Source organism: Trichechus manatus, unplaced genomic scaffold, assembly GCF_000243295.1.
Source record: "Trichechus manatus latirostris isolate Lorelei unplaced genomic scaffold, TriManLat1.0 scaffold00011, whole genome shotgun sequence".
Classification (NCBI taxonomy): Eukaryota; Metazoa; Chordata; class Mammalia; order Sirenia; family Trichechidae; genus Trichechus; species Trichechus manatus.
Window position 1 is genome coordinate 23,353,239 of NW_004443947.1, and position 14,050 is coordinate 23,367,288.

At 39.9% G+C, this 14,050-nt stretch overlaps 1 protein-coding gene across 1 annotated transcript in view; it reads left to right on the plus strand.

Annotated features, from left to right (window-relative positions):
* The window catches only part of EBF1 (EBF transcription factor 1), a 501,677-nt gene that overhangs the window by 340,379 nt on the left and 147,248 nt on the right, over nucleotides 1-14,050 (plus strand). The window lies entirely within an intron of this gene.

A 14,050-nucleotide genomic window follows, 5' to 3' on the forward strand; every position in this document is an offset into this window, starting at 1 on the left:
CTTTGAAAACACAAAATGGTACTTGGTTTTAGGAAAGGTTACTGAACTGTAGACAGTGCTGCTCAAACTCAAAAGTGGTGAGAATCCCCTGTGGATCTTGTTAAATTACAGGTGCTCATTGAGGTCTGGAGTCCCTGGGTGGTGCAAATGGTTAACTTGTCTGGCGGTTAACCTAAAGGTTGTAGGTTCAAGTCCACTCAGAGGTGTCTCAGAAGAAAGACTTGGTGATATACTTCTAAAAAATCAGCCATTGAAACCCCTATGGAGCACAGTTCTACTCTGATACACATGGGGTCACCATGAGTTAGAATCGACTTGACAGCAATTCTATATTTCTAGCGAGCTCCCACGTGAAGCTGATGTTGTTGATTCCCAGATCACACTTGGAGTAGCAAAGTTCTAGACCCTTGTGTTGCTCTCCATCTGATTTTATGACTAAGCTCATTTGTGGGATCAAGGTTAGTTTCCCTGTCAGAATAATGGGAGTAATGATCCATACATGTATGCCCATTATGTCAGGGAAAACAGCCTGGTGCTTAAAATGTGTTGTTAGGTACATTTAGTCAGCTTTATATGCAGATTGAAATGTATGATCTGTGATAGGCTTCTGAGAAATATTGAGACATTTTAGGTGCACCTTCTCTAATGAGAGAAAGCGAAGGAAGGGATGAATCTGAGCATTGATTTTTAGATGTCAAGATCTCTTAGTATCCAGGATTTTTTTGTTGTTTTTTTCAGAGGTGAGACTTATTGGCCTCATTTCTTAAAGAATGAATTCAGTGGGTAGAAGATATTCTCTCCTAAGATTCTGAAGTATTTCTGTGAAATCTTCTTGATCTCTGCACTGTTTGTTCTAACAGAAATGAATGACGAGAATCCATAGATTTCTACTTTCCTGGAAAATGTTTCCCCAGGCTGACTTCTGCCCCCACATTAGTAAACTTGGGCATTTTCATACCCGCACAGGATTTTTTATGTTGAGTCAGCTTTGCCCTTAAATTGTAGAAACAACATGTGTGATGTTACTACGCGTGTGTTGCTAAGTGTCTTGAAACATTAAGGTTGGATTTCAACATAAACTGTTTTGTAACTTGCTTTGGCCTTGAGATGGGCCATACATCTCTTTTGACCAAGCTTGGGTTAGTATCAAGGCGTATCAGGATGTGCAACAGTCTATGCCTGATAAACATGCCTGTAAACATGCTTAATGCCTTATGAGTACCAGAATCAACTTTGCTGTACCTCTCAGGGCACCAGAGTTTAGAATGGACTTTGGTGGCATTAGAGACCTAAAAAAAAAAAAAAAAAAAAGTGTAAGACTTCTAGGGATTTGCTTTCCTTTATTGGATCTGCTGAAAGACTTGAGTTATAGGAATGTAGCTCTTATACAAGATGCAAAATCAACTTAGTCTATTATGTTTGAGACTGTCTAGAAAGTTTTATTTCTGCAGACAAAATAGATATTCTTCACTTAGTAGCAAGAGCACTGAAATGAGGAGGCACAAGTTAGATTTCTGGCAAGTCTTGTAATCCAGCTCAGTTTCCTCAACTGTAAAATGTAATAAAAATGATGAGCTGCTTACTTCACAAAATATCAAAGAAAAAGCAACATTATGCATACATGCATGCCTAAGTAATTTCTAAATGATAATATATAAACGTAAGCCTTTGATGAAGATCCTTGAGGTAAACTAAAGATGGATCATTAGTTCAGTTCAGGGTTTCTCAGCCTTGGCACTATTGACGTTTTAGAATGGATACTTCTTTGTTGTGTGTGTGTGTGGAGGACTGTCCTGTGCATTTTAGGATATTTAACAGCATCTTTAGCCTGTGTCCTCAGATGCCAGTAGACTTTCACTCCCACCCCTTGATCATGACAACCAAAAATGTCTCTGGACATTGTCACATGTACCCTAGGGGGTTGAGAACCACTGGTTCAGTCCTATAACTGATACCCTGTAACGTAGTCTTTTCACTGAGAGTGCTACTGTCCTAGAGAATGTACCATTTGATTAGACATGAGATCTGACTGACACAAGGTTCATACTGTTCTTCATGCACATAGTGTTTATCTGAATCCTGACATGTTTTTGTCTAGTATTCTTGAACTGGTCCTAAAATAGATGGACCTCCCTTAACAGTGGCAGCAAACTTGACCCACCACAGAGTCAGCTTTTGGGTTAAAGAAGAGCTGTCTTTATCAACGATGACAAATTCCTTATTGGATCTCAGGTGTTTAACCTGCTTTGTTCCCTTTACCCACTCATTACCTCTTGGGAGGAGACAGAAGGAACCTATCGCAAAATGAACACTGGCTCATTTTATTTTGTATCTCTGTACACTTACACATTTCAGTAATTATCATTTTTACACAATTAACACATGGTCTTATGCATATAGGCATGTGAATATTTATGCAATCAGAGAATAGATGAACTGCCTTAAGATAGTTAAAGTAAAACTTCAAATATCCCCTTACTCAGCCTTTCATTTTTTTCTCCAGTCTTATTTCTTTAATGACTGTCTATTCCCATGTTTCTCTGCATCATTTCGTGATGTTGACCGCTCCATCCTTCTTGAATCCTTCCTCTTCCTTGGATTCCTTGACAACAAGATCGTCTGGATTTCCTTGCTCATTCTCAGCCCTCTCCAAAGGATGCTCTTTCTCCATCCTACTGTAAATGTTGGTGTCCCCAAGTTTCCTTCTGACATCCAGAACTTTTCTCATCTGATAGGCTCTTCTGAGTATCTTTCTCCACTCCTGGCATCTTAACCACTATTTGTGCACTGAGGACACTTGAGTCAGGGTCTCTGAGACCTTAAGTCCAGCTGCAGACCTAGCCATCCACCTGGCTGCTGGGTATTTCCAGGAACTTCAGCTCAATAAACCCCACACTAAACTCACTGTTATCCTCATTTATTTGTCCTATACCCCAAGCTGACTTCTCTTCCTGTGTTCTCTGTCTCGGTTCATTCCTAGCTGAACTGAGATTACTGTTTTATTTGTGCACACATTCGTTGTGTTCCATATACATGTGTATAAATGTATGTGTCCATGTCAGTAACTTTGTGTACACCTATGGACATTGGCAATGATGATGATGATGATGATGATAACAATTTATTGGGGACTTAACTCTGTGAGAACCACTGTAGTAAGGACTTTATATGAATTATATTTATTCTCACAATAGCCCTGTTAGGAATATGCAAATATGGCTTATCCCCATTTTGTAAATGAAGAAATTGAGGCTTAGAGAACTTAAGCAATTTGTTGAATGTCACACACATCTACTGAAGTGGTGAGGTAGTTATTCAATCCAAGCAGTCTGACTCACATGGTATCTAATGTTTTGGAACAGTAAGAAACTTGTGCAGTCTCTGGAAGATACTTAATGAGGCAATAAGAAGGTCTTAGCATATCAGAGTTACAGTGACTACCCATGAACATGTGTTGGAATCCTAGGAAAGCCTGAGAGGGATTTTCAAAAGACATGTTGGCACTAATATAGCCTGTCTTAGCTATCTAGTGCTGCTGTAACAGAAATACCACAGGTGGGTGATTTTAAAAAACAGAAATTTATTTTCTAGGGAGCTACAAGTCCAAGTTCAGGGCACCAGCTCTAGGGAAAGGCTCCATCTCTCTGTCCACTCTGGGGGAAAATCCTTGTCTTAGCTTCTATAGCCCTGACTTTCCTTGGTTCCTTGGCCATCTTCATGTGGCATCTGTCTTTCCCCCATTTGTACTCACTTCTCTTTGTGTCTAATCTGTTCTTTTTATATCTCAAAAGTTATTAGGTTTAAGATGTGCCCTACACTGATATGGTCTCATTAACATAACAAAGAAAACCCTATTCCCAAATGAGATTACATCCGCAGGTATAGGGGTTAGTATTCCATCACATATTTTGAGGGGGACAAATTTAATCCAGAGCAAGCCTAAAGATGGCATCTGCAGGGAGGGCATTAGAACATCCCCAAGATGTGGTGCAAATAGTTAAGTGCTGGGCTGCTAACTGAAAGACTGGTGGTTCAAACCCACCCAGAGGCACCTTGGGAGTAAGGTCTGATGATCTGCTTCCGAAAGGTCACAGCCTTGAAAACCCTGTGGAGCACAGTTCTACTCTGCATACCTGGGGACACCATGAGTTGGAATCAACTTGATGGCAAATAACAACAATAAAAATCATCAAGCAGATGTGGAGTTGTGTTGGAGGGGAAGAACTTGAGCATTGTTCCAGAACAGAGCTACAGTGTTGGTCAATTTTTACTTGCATGAACTTTTTAGAAAAAGAAGCTGTCACTTCAGCAGGCTGCCTGGGCTTCCCTTAACCTATGGAGTTTTGGGCCAATTCTCAAGAGCTGGAAAGACCCATTACAGCTTTGTTGGCTGATCTAGATGGAACATGAGGAAAGCAGCCCCCAGACATCTCACAGTCCTCTGCTAAGAAATCCTACTGAAGTTCCCAAATCTTAAGACTAAACTGATTAGAGGAAGATTAGTCTTCCCCGCAGCTATCCTGAGAGGTGTCATAGAGACAGTGGTTGAAGGTTTCCTATGAACAAGCCTTATAATTCCTATTGCTTTTCTCACAGGACACTAAATGGGAAGCTAGTTTCGAATATTTTTATGTTCTTGTTGCCTCTGTGGGGAAGTGAGAGAGAGGAGTACCTTCTTGGCATGAGAAAACTCTATTCTTTACATATCAATGCAGCTTTTACCAGTTACATTGAAAACCTGAGTCCTGGCGACATTTAATTGAAAACACTCTCTCTTGCCTATTAAGTAGGCTCTCCCCAATTGACATTGATACTGTTGCTCTCACATCCTATTTCGTATGCTTGCCAGGCCAGCCCAATCTTCACACAGCAATGCCAGAGCATGTCTCCTCTGAACAGCAATCAGGGGCCTGTGTAGGTGACCGAGGAGGACATAAGAAAGGTTGTTGATCTCTTGACATGTAAAGACATTCTGTCAGGCAAACTCAGCCTCACAGCGGCTGAGCTTCTGGTGTGTAAACAGAGACTGCTTAATTACACAGGTCGTGTCAATTAGTGTGACCTTAGCGTTTTCAAGAAATTAATCACTTTCCAAGCAGAGCTCTACCATGTTCATACTTTAAGGCAATATGGAATAAACCTTGTAGAAAATCCACCATTAGGCTCCTTTTTTTTTTTTTTTTTTTTTTTTTTAATTTACAATGGATGTTTTCTTTTGAAATCCCTAGACTGTGGTTAGAGCGACAAACTTGCTTAAATACAACAGGGGATACAGGCTTCATTCAGTCCTGGTGGGTGTGGGGAAGGGGGAAGAAGTGAAAAGGTGGAGAAAGCTGGCGACAGAAACAGCTCATGACACAGGGAAAAATTTAGTGTGACTAAAATGAGCCCGTTTCTTCATCTTGACACTAAAAAGATGCTAATGTCAAAGGACTGTGTTAAAACCATGTCACGGGTATGGTTTTTAGCTGACAGGAGCCAGACAATTCAAGGTTAAGATTTAAATCCTTATCAATAGCTTTCCTTGTTGAGACTGGCAGAATGAGGATGGTGAGGAGAAGAACAAGAATTGGGTGCAAGCCGTCATTGCAGTAGACAGCATAATGCCTGGAGACTGTCAAGTAAAGTATAAATTTCCAAATTCACCTTATCTCTTCTACAAAGGATTTCCACAAGCTATAGATCCATATACCTATATAAATATGAGATCTATGATTATATAGGAATATAAATGTAAGATATATTCATTCATTCATTCATGAATGCAGGCATGCACTCAGTAGTAGTTATTGAAGTGCGATGTGGTGACCATATATCAGAGCCCTGGTGGTGCAGTGGTTAAGAGCTCATCTGCTAACCAAAAGCCAGTAATTTGAATCCACCAGCTGCTCCTTGGCAACTCTATGGGGAAGTTCTACTCTGTCCTATAGGGTCACTGTGAGTCAGAATCAGCTCGATGGCAATGGTGATGAACAAGAAGGATAGGGTCTTTGCCCTGATGAAGCTTATATAGGTAGTCCCCAGGCTATGAATGTTGGGCTCATGGACAACTCATACTTGCCGTCACTTTGAAACGATTGAACCAATCCCAATTCACAACAAATTCTTGATCACCATCACCTTCACTTGCTGCATGACCAGCTTTTAAATCACTGAAAAGACTTTGAGCCTTTTCTTGCACTAAAATGAGGCTAAATAAAAACTGTATGCATCTGTTCTGACTTACCTACAAATTTGACTTAAAGACACATTTAGGAATGGAACTTGTTGATAACCTGGGGACTGCCTATATTTTAGTTGGGGGTCTATTAGTTGGGATAATACTAGCTACTGTAACAAATAGACCAAAAATAAGTATATAATGGCTCACATACAACAGAAGGTTATTTCTTGCTCACTTAATGGTACAAGGCTGGTGTTCTTGGTTGGAGAGTGGATCTTGATTTGGGGAGCTGGGCCTTTTTTATCTTATGCCTCCACTGTCCCCTAGAAACTGGTTGCCTCCATCCGGCTGGCCAGCTGAAGGGCAAAGAGCACTGAAGAGGGCACATGGACTTTTAAAAAACTTTATCATAGAAATGATCATTGTCCAATCTGTTTGCATCAAATTGCCTAGAAATCTGTCATACAGCCATATTTGACTGCAGGGAGGCCTGCAAATGTAGTCTAGCTGTGCAACCCGGGCAGAGGAGAAGATGGATTTATGGTGAACGATTACCATTAGCTGCCGCAATGAAAACCCATTGCCATCAAATCGATTCCAACTCATGGAAACTCCATGTGTTACAGAGTAGAACTGCTCCACAGGGTTTTGTTGACTGTAATCTTTATGCAAGTAGCTCACCAGGCCTTTCTTCTGCAGAGCCGCTGGGTGAGTTCAAACCACCAATATTTTGGTCAGTAGATAAGTGCAAACCATTTGTACCATGCCAGTTATTAAAATACCAGTTATTAAAAATTGCAATTATTGCTGTAAAGAAAATTAAACAGGATGTTATGAGAGAGAATAACAATGTGGGGTGGGGAATGGGAACCTACATTAAGGTGAGTGACCAGGGAAGGCTTCTGAGGAGGTGACATTTAAGCCCAGAGCTTAAGATAAGAATAAATCATCTTGAGAAGAGCTGGAAGAGTATTCCAAGTAGAGGGAACAGCAAGCACAAAGCTTATTTTTACCTCATGCTTATCTGAGGATACAAACAATCTTCTTTCACTTTCTACTCATCTGGAGTGGGAGAGAGGGGATAATGAGAATAAGCAATCAGGTTCGGTATCCCAAATTCCCACCAAAAAAAAAGAAATTTTTTTTTTTTAAATGATGACACAGAAAGGACACTGAAGGCCCCCCTCCCCCACCTTTTATAGTGAATTCTATAAATTTTGGAGAATCCATGTTATTTATTGAAAATTTCATAGTGACTCTCAATCAATCAGTAGAGGATTCTTAAAATACATGCCCAGTCTCTGCACTTTCAATCTGCTTTTAAAGGCACTTAAATAAAGAAGGCAGTATTCTCATCCTTTTTATTTCTCTCCCACTGTCCCCCACCCCCTGTCTTGGATGTACTTATGTTGTTTTGACAAACACCACATCTCGCAATTAAATTCTTTACCAACAGAATGCTGGGGGCCTGGGCTGTGATCACTCTCTTCATACAGAATAATTTTGAGATGCACCATGCTGATTAATTATACTGCAAGCAGCTCTAATGATAGTTTCAGAATACAGGATTAATTCACATAACATGGTAAATACAAATGGTGGATTTTCAACCTGATATATTAAACCATTACGGCTTATTGGGCAAATATGTATCTTGGCATGAGCCTTATGCTGAGCCTTGGCAGAAAGTATGCATCACCGAGAAGGGATCCTTATGAATGGAATTTGAGGAGTAGAGGCTCTGCACTTAGAGCAAAGAAATTTCTATGTAAGTATGGTTGTCACTGAAGAAAATGTGAAACACCTTAAAGGATAGAGGTAAAAGCGTTTGGTGAGATTAGCAATTGCCTGTGGATATTGATTCTGAAGATGTCTGTAGTTATTGGGATTTACCAATAAAAACTATTCTTATGTTCTTCCTCTTTTGAAGCTGTCACATTTAGAGCTCTTGTTATATGTTGGTCATTGCGCTAAGTACCTTACACGTGTGATCTTACTGATTTTTCTACTACTCTTTCCCTTGTTCACTTTACTCTAACCAAGCACATTGGTTTCCTTCTCTTCCTTTATTTCTCTTTCCTGAATACACCAAACTCATTCCTGCCTCAGGGTTTTTGCACTTGCTATTCTGCCTGCCTGCGAAACTCTTCTCTAAAATCAGTGAATGGCTGGATATTTATTACTTAGATAGCAGCTAAAATGTCACCTCCTCAGAGAGGCCTTCCTTAACCACCCAATTAAAAATAGTTCCCACCTGGGCGGCACACCCTCTATTTTATCTTCTTTGAACATGAAACAACCTGAAATTATGTTTTATTGCTTACATATTTGTCTGACTCCTTTCCTTGCCCCCAGTAAAAGCTAAGCTCTTTGGGGGCAAATACTTTACGTATCTTGTTCACTGTTGTTTCCCCATAGAATTATGCCTTTCGCATAGTAGCCTTAACGTAGGCTCACAACTCATATCTATGATTAAGTGACTTTTCTAAGGTCACAAACTAGTAAGTGGTGGAGTTGGGGTTCAAACTCAGGACTGTCTGACCGTGGAATCTGAGCTCTTGACCAAGATGCCATTTGCGTGCTCCTAACTTCCATGCCCATGTCCACATGCTGTGCACCACTGGTAGAGAGCACACATGATGATTCTGTATGCCACGAGAACACATAAACAGAGGGCACCAGTTGAATGCCAAGGTCACCATCAAAAGTCATCAAAGTGTCCCAATCCACTGAGGAAGGAACCAGGTTTAGATCACTGTTATGGATTTAATTGTGTCCCCACAAAATGTGTGTCAACTTGTCTAGGCTATGATTCCCACCGTTGTGTGATTGTCTACCATTTTGTCATCTGATGTGATTTTCCTATGTGATGTAAATCCTACATCTATGATATTAATGAGGCAGGATTAGAGGCAGTTATGTTAATGAGGCAGGACTCAATCTGCAAGATAATGTTGTGCCTTAAGTCAGTATCTTTTGAGATATAAAAGAGAGAAGTGAGTAGAGAGACAGTGGGACCGCATACCACTAAGAAAGTAGTGCCAGGACCAGAGCATGTCCTTTGGACCCTGGGACCCTGCGTAGAGAAGCTCCTAGACCAAGGGAAGATTGATGACAAGGACCTTCCCCCAGAACTAATAGAGAAAGAAAGCCTTCCCCTGGAACTGACAACCAGAATTTGGACTTTTAGCCTACTGGATTGTGAGAGAATAAACTTCTGTTTGTTGAAGCTATCCACTTGTGGTATTTCTCTTATAGCAGCACTAGATAATTAAGACAATCACTGACGAGCTTTTTATGTCTAGCGCGTGTCACAGTTTAGGAGCTGGAAGTTGAGTCTAGTTACCAGAGGTCTAAATTCATTGGAATCGACTGGAAAGCACACAACAACAACAACAAATTAGTTTAGCACAAGTATCTGAGGATTTGGGAGTGTCTACTTTTGCCTTACTGTGAAGACAAAAGATAATAAGATCTTTTTGCCTTTATCTTAAGCGCGAATTGAATGCAGTTGGTCACTCTTCTACCCAGCAGTTCTACCCTCTTATATCCTGTAGGTTTATGCATCCTCCATAAGTTTTAATGAGTGCTTTGGATCTTTCAACTAAATAAAACTAACAATCAGACAAGTTTGAGAAAATATCTCTTTCCTTATCAGTTCAGGCTTTTGTAAAGGACAAAGTTAATGAAGACTTAACTGCTACAGAGCATTTTTATGTAAATAGTATTTAAACTGTAGCCCATCACACAAGACACCAGACATTTGTACTGGAGGTTATCAGGAGAACTGAGGCATAGAGGACTTTACTTGTACTGAGCATTGAGAAGCTGGAGGCTGTCATTGGAGAGCTCTGGACGAGGAGTCTGGAAGTTTCCCTTCAGACTTGCCCCTACTATTAATCTGTCCTATAACCTAGAGGAAGTTTGTAAACCAAGCTGTAAAAGGTGTTGGACAAATTGGCAGTGTCATAACTACTAAAGAGTTTTTTTTTTTTTTTCTCCTACGAACTTCATGTGATGAATTATTTTCAACCTAATTGCATTTGTTAAGAATTGTATTCTCCATTGTAAAATTGTTCAAAGCCATATTAAACTGCCAGCCAGAGCTTCTCATGTGTATGAGTATAACCAGTGTTTCGACTTAGAGTTGATATGATCCCAGGCAAAGGAAAGTTACTCTGCATTTTAGTATGCGGCCTTATTATGGATGAATTTATGATTCTGTCTCTGAAATTTTGTTCCCCATTCCTGCATTTGAACTCTCTTAGCTGGAAACCACGAGATTGGCTCATCTCTTGGGTCTGTTGTGACTGTAACATTTGATGAGTCTGTAAAGAAGTTTTTCAGTAGAGAGGTAGGGTAGAGAATGGAGGTTATAAGGAGTCAAGGTTAGAAGTTTGATCAGTGCTTTTTGTTTAAATTGTATTTTTTATTGAGATAATTATGGATTCACATGCAGTCATAAGAAATGATAGAGAAATTCCACATACTCTTTACCTAGCTTTCCCCAATGGTAACATTTTGCAAAACTATAGTACAATATTTCAACCAGGATATGAACATTGATACAATCCACTCATCTTATTAAAATTTCCCCAGTTTTACTTGTACTCATTTGTATGTGTGTGTGTTTACACATATACACACGTGTATTTAGTTCTATACAATTTTATTGTATATAATAATAATGTATTATATGTATCCACGACCACAGTCAAGATACTGAGTAGTTAGATCACAACAAAGATTCCTCGTTGCCATATTTATAGCCTCACACACTTCCCTCCACACCTCACTGTGTCCCTAACCTCTGGAAACCACTCATCTGTCTCTGTTTCTAAAATTCTGTTATTTCAAGGATATTAAATACATGGAATCATCCACTATGTAATATTTTGGGATTAGCCTTTTTTCACTCAACATAATCTCTGGAGCTTCATCCAGCTCGCTACCTATATCAATACTTAAAAAACTACTTACTGTCAAGTCAACTCTGACTCATGGTGACCCCATGTATGTCAGCATAGAACTATGCTCCATGGGGTTTTCAATGGCTGATTTTTCAGAAGGAGATCACCAGACCTTTCTTACGAGGTGCCTCTGGGTAGACTTGAACCTCCAACCTTTGGGTTAGCAGCTGAGCATGTTAACAGTTTGCATCACCCGGGGACTCCTAGTTTCAATAGTTAGTTCCTTTTTATTGCTGAGTAATATTCCATGATATGTTGCTCAAAGCCTTTTTACTTTAGGTACTTCAAACCAGTGCTTTTAATACCTTAAAATTAGGGTCCCCAAATTAATGCAAAAACAGAGCAAGCTAAAACCAGAAGTAAGAAAGCCATGTAACAGACGAACTTCAGCCCTGATTTCCTCACAATGAGTTAATTTGTGTCAAAACCAACATTTATCGTTTTTTTCCTAGTCACTCAAAATTAACTTGCTGGAATGGTTATTTTTTGGAGGGAAATACTTAACTGTCAAAATATTCTAAATTTAAGCATGGAAAATATTCTTATGGTTTAATCTTTCCCCCGATTTCATATTTGTTGTGAGAATGCCTCAAAATAAAGATTTCAACTCTTTTGGCTGCTTTTGTCATAACCCCTGCTTTCCACATGAACTGCCACTTTTGTTAATGCCATCTTCCACTCATGCTTGAATTTAGCTGCTTGTGTCTTTTTGAAAATCTGCTCATGAGACAGAGCTTATGCTTCATGAATTGTAGATAATGACGCTGGGACATACAAGGTCTCCTGCCTGAGGAGGGGCAGCCTGAGGAATAACAGCGAGGAAGCAAACGACTTACCAATGACAAAACTCTTGGAGAAATCCTCACTAATGAGAAATGTTGGGGAAACAAGACTGAACTGATAACATGCCCGACTTACAGACTATTTTCAACACATCAAGGTTTCATTTAGTTTCAAGGCTAGAAAGTAACGGGCTAAGACATAGATTCTAGAGAGCTACATTACATAAGCCGGTGAAAACTGCAAATCACAGGAGGCCTGAATAGTATAATAATGTGCTGTGAGCACAAAGGTCTTTAAAATGGTAACATTTCATTGTTAGGCTGATAAAGCAGTGGGGCTAGAAGAAACAATTTCTCTATCCTTTTATTTAAAATAACAGTGATCCTCTTTATGACAGTCAAGATGCTTCAGATAATCAGATAATCATTCTCTGGAAATTTTGTTTAGCATCACCAACAAAACAACAACTATTCTACCACTACTCACATTTATTGAATGCTTGGTACGTACCAGAGCCTTAGTGGTGCAGTGGTTCAGAGCTCAGCCGCTAACCTAAAGGTCAGCTGTTTGAAACCACCAGCCACTCCATGGGAGAAAGATGTGGCAGTCTACTTCTATAAAGATTAAAAGCCTTGGAAACCCTATGGGGCAGTTCTACTCTGCCCTATAGGGTCACTGTGAGTCGGAATCGACTCAATGGCAACGGGTTTGTCATGCACCAGGAATCATGCTAGCCAATTTAAATAATTTAAGCCTCACAATAACCTTACAAATTAAGTACTATTATTATTCCCATTTGAGGGTCAGGAACACCGGGGTTTAGAGAGATTAAGTTACCAGTTTGACCAGTTGCTGTCGAGTTGACTCATGGCGACCCTATTTGTGTAAGAGTAGCTCTGTGCTCCACGGGTTTTCGTTGGCTGATTTTTCGGGAGTAGATCACCAGATCTTTCTTCCAAAGTGCCTCTGTGTGGACTTGAACTTTCAACCTTTCGTTTAGCAGCTGAGGGAGTTAACTCTTTGCACCACCCAAGGACTCCAGAGAGGTTAAGTTAACCTACCCCAAATCACATGAACCAGCCATACCCGGGTTGGGAGCCAAGAATCATGGATTTTGTGTCTAATTCTTTCCAATTCTAAATAGGAGGGATAGTAAAAATGACCTTTGGGATATCTAGATCCTGGAAACATATAGTAAGGAGGCCTGATTCTGAACCATGGAGATGAGCCAAGAAATCTCTCAAATCCATGGGTAGCTGCAGTTTCTGTTCTGCCCTTCTCATTCCTTCACCCAAACAGAGTCTGGAGGGTAGGACCCAGCTAGAAGGTATCATGGAACATGCTGGGTGTTAATCAGACAGCACATCTTATTACCATGTTAAAAAATAAAGCCCTCAAATAGAACTGCGATCCCAGTAAATGTAGCAATACAAATACACGTGCATCTAGCCCCAAACCTCCCCACCTAGCTAATATTTATTTCAGGAGATACAAAGTAAAGAATCCTTAAGACTAAATTGGCACAATTTATTTCAAAACCATTCCAGAGCAGTGCTGTCCAATAGAACATCCTGCAGTTATGGGAATGTTCTATATCTGCCCTGTCCAGCATAGCACCCGCTAGTCACACGTGGCTACTGAGCATTTGAAATGTGGCTGTTGAGACTAAGGGGCAGAATTTTTCACTTCATTTAATTTCAATTCATTAAAAATTTAAATTTAAATAGCTACATGTATGGCTACTGTACTAGACAGTGGTATTGTAGAAAGTAAAGGTCTAATTACATCAGATATCATAAAATTCTAAATATACCTGTTCTTCATATTCTCTCCAGCTCTTTCACTGGGCAGGGGAGTGAGGAAGGCGGTAAAGAGGGTAGGGGTGGTTGAGTCAAAATGTAAAATCATTTTCCATGTTTATCTGTCCCGAATTTAAACTGTGTTTTGTTGACAAAATTTGGGAAGGTTGAAGATTTGGCAGGCCTGGCTGTCCCCTTGCCTGCATGAATGTGTCAACACCTTGTTAATCTTGTATTAAACTGTAAAGGCCCTTCTCCCTTCTACTATGGGCTTAATTTTAAAGGACACTTTAGTATTCCCTTTGCATCTCACAGTTAGTTTTTTTTTTTTTTTT